At 37.2% G+C, this 8,309-nt stretch overlaps 1 long non-coding RNA gene across 1 annotated transcript; it reads left to right on the plus strand.

The window, feature by feature from the left end:
- Positions 1–944: 944 nt before the first annotated feature.
- LOC113355292 lies at positions 945–5,212 on the plus strand. Its single transcript, XR_003362341.1, has 5 exons — positions 945–2,692; positions 2,790–2,835; positions 3,465–3,549; positions 4,093–4,694; positions 4,785–5,212. It is a non-coding gene; the product is annotated as an uncharacterized LOC113355292 (long non-coding RNA).
- The last annotated feature ends 3,097 nt before the right edge of the window (positions 5,213–8,309 follow it).

Here is an 8,309-nt window from a genome sequence, read left to right on the forward strand (position 1 = left end):
ACCAAGTCGAGGCCGCTTACTTGCAACTATTGTATCCCTTACATAAGATGCGTGAGTATTCTTGGGGTACTGCGGTGGTCGCTTTCTTGAACAATGAGTTGACAAAATGTTCTAGGGAACTCACTAAGCAAGTTAACGGAAACACATGTCTCTTCCAGGTAATTTTTGTTGTCTAAAACATTTATATTTGTAAAATTCTCGTAAGATAAGGTTCTTACTAAACTTTTTTTTTGCATAGGTTTGGATATATGAGCACTTCCCTTCCTTGTTCAAAGACAACTCCTACGTCAAAGTGGATGAGAGTGTTGCGGTTAATAGGCCAAGAGCGCAAAAGGTACTGTTTTAAGGGTATTCAGGATAAGGAAATGCCGCAGCAACTTATGAAACTCCGAAGCGTCATCGACAAATTGACTGCGGAGTCGGTGATATTTGATCCGTATCGAGATGATAGAAATCAAGGTTTAATCCATCCTAGAAATGAAGTTGTTGCATTATACTATGGACCCTTGATGACTGTGTTTGAAGGATTTTAAATGCATGATACACATCAGGTAATGCGACAATTAGGTTACGTCCAAGAAGAACTGTAAGGATCCTCAAGCTCGTCAACGCTATTAGACTAGTCAAGAGACGTCTTAGCCGATAATAACTCGATTAGTTTAACACGAACATTAATTATTAGGAATTAATCTAACAAAGAACTAGATACGAAATTAGTACCATTGAATAGAACTTGAGAAGTTATGCGAAATGGACTACTTGAACGTGTCATTCGGACACTGGACGAAGAAGATATCACCGGATGAGTATGAAGGAAGGATTCTTTTTTTATAGACAAACCGACTTGGCAGCCCTTATCCATGGCGTGGGTGCCTCAGCAATTTGGTCATCCTTATCCCATCGAACCGAGAAGATAAACTCACTCTCTTTCTTATTTTCTTCTTCTTTCCTCTTCTTCTCTGCTTCCCCTCTTTCTCTTCTCTGTTCTTCTTCTTCTTTTCGTTTCTCCGTTCTCTTCTCCTGCCGTTTATCAGTGAGATCAACTGGGAAGATCAGTTGATGATGTGTAGATGTTCAAGGTGATGGTACTGCTGTGAAAAATAAAACAAAACGATTATGGATAATTGGTGTTCGTGAAGAATTGATGTTCTGAAGACTTAGAGGATGAAATTAGAACTGCAAGTGAATTATTATAGATGGGTATGACATGAAATAGGGGACACAATGGAAGAATCATTAGAATTTGAGTTAGGGTTTCTGGAGAGTATTGAATTTGTGATAGGTTGAGGATGAAACCGAGCTTTAGAGGATGGGTTTTGATTATTGAGAACAAGGAAGAAGAATTATTCATTGAATCAATGAATTGGGGTTTCTCAGGATGAACTGGAAGTCGATTTATGATGAATAAGAAGAATTAATGAGTGGGTTTAATTGATTGAGAATCGAGATGGGGTAATTAGATGTTATAAAGTTGTTCTTGAGGAAATGAAGAGTTGGGTTTCACGGGAAAACTCAGGGAAGAATTAGAACATGGAATTGATGTCTGTGAGAAGGATTTGAGGTGGGTTTTCAGTGATTGAATGGGTTATAGTAGGATTTGATGTCAAGTTTCAGATGAAGAAATTGATGGTGGTGAAGTAATAATTTGAGGATGCTGGTGTTTTGTGTAAGCCTCTAAATAATCTGAATTTTAGTATTTTGGATCTGAATTATTTTAGTTATAGAGTTTGTATGATATTATATGAAACTGAGATGGAGATGGTTATATAATGAGGTTATCTTGTTCAGTGATTTATGGTGTTAGTCTGGGTTGTTTGGTATTGAGTCCAGAGGTTCTGTGATGCAGAGAAGCTGCAAATGGTAACTCATGAAGAATTGGGATTACAAGGAATAAGTGTACATTGTAAATGGTTACGGGGTTGAAAAGTAGAAATGAGTTCAATTGCCTGAGCAGCATATTAGAGGTACTTATTCTTTTAAGTAAACTTAGCTAAGTTATGTAATTTCTAATATTGACTTTTTAAGCCTGTTATGAATTTATATCTGAAAGATGTATGGGTTTATATGGGAGCTGTGTTGATACTTAAAAAGAATTAGTATTAATTGAGATGGAAATACAGTTGATAGTTCTGTACAATGATTGGAATTGGTGTTGCAGGTGATGTTGAGTTTGTCCAATTGTCATTGGTAGGGTCAATGCAGTTGCAGGTGAAAGAATGATGTTAGATAGAGCTGGTTGTGTTGGGATTGGTTATAGTTGTGGACAATGGTGTTATGCTCAAGAACAATGGCTATGTGTTGTTGTGAGAATTGAATATGTTACAGAATGGTGGCTGGTGGTGTTGGTGGTATTGTTCATGGGGTTGGAAGTGATGCCCCTGTAATGGATATGGTGGTATTATAGTTATGTTGGCTGATGCAAGTGGTTTTGCTTCAAGGAAATAAATTAGTGATGATGATGTTGTTACAGGAAAGGTGTTGGTGGAGTTTTGTGTTGGTGGATGTTGAATTGAGTTTAGCTGTGATGGTGCTGTAAGATATAAGATAGAGTCATAGTGGTGATGAATTTGTGGAAAAGATGAATGAGAACTAACTGAGAATCTGATGTTATGTGACTGAGTCATAGGAATGAAGGTTTGATGAGTGTGTGGAGTTAAAACTCTCTTGTAAAAGCTTAGAACTACAACTGCAGGTAATTAAGCTGTGATTATGTTTGTAATTTAATTATGAAGTTCAGTTAAATTGAATATGTTAGTGATGTAATGGTAGTTTGGGTTATTCTTTGCTAGAGTTGAGTTGAGCTGATCTGAGTTTGGCTTAGAGCCGCAATTGCAGGTAAATTTGGTGTATATTTGTAAATGAAGTTTCTAGTTATTTAAGATTGAATGATTTGATGTTGTAATGTTAAACAAGAAGTTGAGAATGTAAGAATAGAGTTGAAGTTTGTATGCAATAGAAGTATGCCTGTTAGTCATCCTAGTCAGTGTAGCTGACTTACCTGACTCAGTCGGATCAGACCTTAACTCAGTTGATTAGACATGACTAGACTGTAGCTGACTCAGCTTGACCGAGTTAGACTTTAACCTTGGACTGTTGACCTGACGTTGACTTTGTTGACCGTAGGCTTGACTTGACTATGACTGATGTTGACCGTTTGTTGACTAGCTAGACCAGGCCTTAGGTAATGGGCTTGTTTAATGGACTTGGGCTTAGGTTTAGTTTCCTATTTTGATGTATTGGACCCTTATGGTCTGATTTAGACTTTAGTTTCTTTTGCAAAGTTTTAGATATTCATGAAACTTAGTTAATAGATTATAGAATCAATCTAATTGAGTTAATAAACCTTAGCTATGCTAAAGATAGAGAATGAAAAGGTGTAAAGTCATAAATGGACCTAGAACCATTTGTATGATTTTGTATGAGCCATTTTGGCTAGATTCTTACAGTTCTTGTATGATTAACAGTTAGTCTGTATTAACAACGATCGATTCAAAGGATGCACCAATGGACCGTGGATCTCGAGGTAGGGGTGGCTTATCATCAAAAGAGGTGGGAATTTACATTTAGCTCTTCTGTGATTATTGTTGTTTTCCTTTGCAAAAGTTTATGTTTAAAAAATTCATGCATTGTTGGATTGTGTATTCCATGCATTGTTTTATTTCAAATTCCGAAAGTACTGTTGATTTATTTTAATCTTTCCATGGTTGGAAAGGAATTGCAATGCTTTGTTTGTCTATATGAATTGTTTGGGAAATAAGAATCTCCATTTGATTGTTTGGAAACTGAGAATTTCCATCTGTGGTATATAGGATACAACTCCTTCATTTATACCTACATTACTTTTATTGCAATAACTAGGTGGCGGGACGAGTTTCACCATATAGCTATCTAGGTGCGGGACGAGTCACCAATATAATACATTGTTTGGAAGGATTTAGATCCATATACATGATTGTATACCTATGTGAAGTTGGTCGTGTTTAGTGTTAGGGAAAACATGGATTGTTTTCAAATCATTTCCAATGATTACTTAAAAGTTAAATGTTATTCCTGCCGGGCACGGTTGATGTGCTCACCCATTCCCACTTTCAGTTGCAGAGACAGATCAGAGTTGCGCATCAAAAGCTCCGAGAAGTTGACTTCGTTGGTTACATTCTGATATGTTTATTATGTTGTATATTCCAGTTGTAAACCAAATGATTATTATATATATATCATTTGAGAGGAGTCCTTGTATATATATTTCTGAGCGGGGTTAGTTTTGGGTTAAGTTTTTGTAGCAGATTTCTTAATCAAATGTTTAAGTATTTGATTTAGATTCGTAATGCCTCTTTATTTTGTTAATCTCTTGGATTAGTCAGTTGCTAGCTTAGGGGGAGTTACAAGAACCTCATTTCGATGTAGCAAAGCCGGCCTTTACTGTAGAATTGACTGATTGTAGCACATCCCAAAAAGGTATGAACGTCGCTTACGTTCCAGAACCATCTCAAGCACATTGGGACGATAGACGTCGCGGTCAAATCGATGTGACTCTTTTGGACGACGTGACCACCGGTCATGAAGCTACTGAGAAATACATGGCGTGGTACTTAGATTGGGCTCGTCCTACTGTGATTAGGAAACTGACTGCTGAAGAATTGGCTCTTAAGAAGAAGTTGGAAGCGAAAGAGCCAACAACAATACTTAAGTTCTTTGTAAGTATTTTAGATTTTGCTCTTACTATTTTAAGATTGATTGCATTACCTAATCATTCTATTCATTGTTTGTTGTTTAATTGAAAATAGAAGGATCAGATGAAGACCTTTGTGAGGGTGTTGTGTTGCGAGAGAAAGAGGTGAGCCTTTGTCGATTGAAGAGCAAACCAAGCACATTGACTATGCTTCCAATGTTGACATTGAGGATTCCCATATATTGTTCAAGCAACTTGAGGCTCAAGTAAAGGCTGAACAAAAATCTAGGAGAGAAGCACAAGCCAAGATGAAGGATGATAAAAAGAGGACTCGTAGCAGCAGTGGTGGTGGTGGTGAAGGTAGCAGCAGTGGTCGTGGTGGTGAAGGTAATGCTCCAAAACGGGGCCGTAGTCGTCGTGGACGTGGTCGTGGTCAATGAATGCTTTCTTAGTTTATTTCTTTATGTTGTGGTGGACAAATGTTTAAGTTAATGGTGTGGACAAATATTTTTTTAACATTTATGGGACGTGTTTTCATTTTGGACAAAAAGTGTTGGATTTCTAGTTGTTGAATGAATGTTTTGTCTAGCTATGTAAAGTTTTAATACATATGCCGGAATGCTTCCTTTAAATTACCCTGCCGGCTGTCCCAGGGCCGGCAAGGTTGTGAATTGTCAGACTGCCGGCCCTGACAAAGGAAATTGTGTAGTTACCAGGGCCGGCAAGGTAATACGCTTGATACCTAGCCGGCTGTTCACTAGCCGGAAAGGTAATATGTTATAGACCTTGCCCGCTATGTGTGGCAAGAAAACCTTTCTCCTGATGCCTAGAATCTTACACGGCCGGCATGGTAACAAAATAACAACCCTTCCGGCTGAATGGTAGCCGGCAGGGTAGTGATCCAATACACTTCCGGCAGTTTTGTGGCAAAAAACCTTCTCCTGATGTCTAAAATCTTACACGGCCGGCATGGTAACAAAATTACAACCCTTCCGACATGGTAACAAAATAACAACCCTTCCGGCGGTTTTGTGGCAAAAAAACCTTCTCCTGATGCCTAAAATCTTACACGACCGGCATGGTAACAAATTTATGACCCTGCCGTAGAGCTGGAAAACGGGCGGGCCAGGGCTGGCTTGTTACAGGTTACACGGGTTCGGGTTAACACAGGTCAAAACCCGCGGGTTGATATTTTTCACGGGTGGTCATTTCATCAACTCGCATCCGTAATGGGTTAAACCTGCGGGTTCACGGGTTAGCTGGTTTCTGCTTAGTCAACGAACGAATTGACAGAGTTTCCTCTGATTTCTGGATTATTTCCGACTACATTCAGGCCATCAAAAACTCCTTCTATGCAACCTAACATTCATCTAATTCATTTGACATTTCCATTCAATTCAATCAACAAATTACAGATTCAACAGTCAGTGACTCGGTGTCGCACCGAAATTTAAAAACTTAATGAAAGGATCAAGAAAATTTCAAAACTTAAAAATAATTTGACACTAGTTTTGCATCATGAGAGGAACACAGACTCACAGAGTCACAGATACACAATATACTAATCATTGTAGTTTAGTACTCATCAGTTCATGATATTTTCAAAAAAGAAAAAAAACATTCGAAACCGTAGTAATACCATTGTTTGTACTTTGTATCATCAAGTGAAACAATAAAGATATTAATAACCACTTCCTGCACAAAATGTATATTGTGGTTAATCAGAAAAAAATGATAACTGTCCAAAAAAACATCTCCAACATCTTTTTTATACAAAATTTGGAGACACTGCGATAACTGTCTGTCCAAAAAAATTCTCATTTTCCATTTCTATCTTTGAGTAGCTCCAACTATTCAATATGAATCTGTAATTTCAAGCAAAAATAAATCAAACAAAAGAAAATATTCAAGTAAAAAACATGGAATTTGCATAATTACCCCACTTTATATTGAAGAAGTACGCATACTAATTAGACGCATAAGAACTTACTTCCCCATTCTCATCTGTCCTATCCTCCACTGCACCAATTTCAAATCCTAATACATCTTCTCCAATAATCCCATTGTCTTCATCCATATCTTCTTTTCCTACATGGATAAAAACAATCAAAGTTATATATGAAATTTACACATTCAACTAAATGAAGTATTACTGAATTACGCGGCGCCACTTAGGCACACTTACCAACTCCATGTTTCCAATCACGAGTTGTTATCAACGCCTCAGCATTTTCAGGTAATAAAGAACTGCGAAACCGATCAATTACCCTTCCACCAATGCTGAATGCAGATTCCGAAGCGACGGTTGAAATAGGAATTGACAAAATATCCCCTGCCATTCTTGAAAGTACTGGAAATCGTTGTTCCTGGGCTTTCCAATACATTAGGATATCGAGCGGTTGATTAACAAATCCATATTTCTCGCTAAGATATTGATCCAACTCTGACAAGTCAGATTGCAGATCACCACCACTTTCCTGTGCTGCAGCATATTCCTGCATGAAACAAGTAATAAGTGAGTGCAAGGACCAGTTATCTTCTATGAGGACATATAATATAACTTCATAAACGCACTTTGTTTGGTTAAAACACAAAATAATACAAGACCACATGTACTGACATAAGTAAGATCTAAAATTACCTGGATCCGCTCACTTCCTTGATGGGAAGAATTTGCACCAGTTTGAATACCAAAATTCTGAGTTCCACTACCAGAAGCTCTTGACAAGGTGTAATACTCATTATAAATTTTTTTCATATCTTCACGCACATCAGCAACTTTACTTTCTAATTGTCTTACATCAGGATACAACTTGGAATAAGCAAAGTTTAGATACTTTAGTTTCAATCTAGGATCTAACACAAGTGTCATAGCCAATATAGGACTTAAGTTCTCCCAATAACTGTTAAACTTTTCTTGCATCTCTTTCACCATGTCCCTAATGAATACAATTTCATTTGTGCTTTCTTTTTTTAATAACACCTGAACTTGACAAACTCCTTCAAAATATAGATTGGAGGTAGGATACTTACTACCATAAAACAAAGTTGTGAGATCATAAAACGTCTTGAGAAACTTTGTGACCACTTCAATTTGATCCCATTCTTCGTCAGTTGGGCAGTCTTTATAGTCTGAATCCACCTCCTTTAAGTGAGCGAAAGCACTTCTATACACAAGACAACTGTCTAACATAAGATAAGTTGAATTTCATCTGTATCAAAAAAAAAAGTAACAAACATTCAATGAGTATATTATAAACAATAATACCATTCTTTAACTGTATAACAAAATAAAAGTGGAAACCCACCTTGTCTTAACATCTTGACGAACACCCCTTCTTGCTGCAGACATTCCTAAAGTATCAACAATGTCCAAGAATTTTTGTTTTCTTACTTGGGAATTTTTAAGCGACTTCACTGACTTTATTAACTTAAGCACAACTGGATCAATCTTCACAAGTCCATCTTTTACAATAAGAGCTAAGATGTGAGCACAACAACGCACATGAAAGTATTTTACCTTGTTAAACAGGATCTTCTTTGCGACAAGTCTACTCTGCATAATTCTAGCACAAGCTCCGTTATTTGCAGCATTATCCAAGGTGATGTTGGATACTTTTTCTTCAATTCCCAAATCTTC

The sequence above is a fragment of the Papaver somniferum genome, chromosome 3, assembly GCF_003573695.1.
Source record: "Papaver somniferum cultivar HN1 chromosome 3, ASM357369v1, whole genome shotgun sequence".
NCBI classification, from domain to species: domain Eukaryota; kingdom Viridiplantae; phylum Streptophyta; class Magnoliopsida; order Ranunculales; family Papaveraceae; genus Papaver; species Papaver somniferum.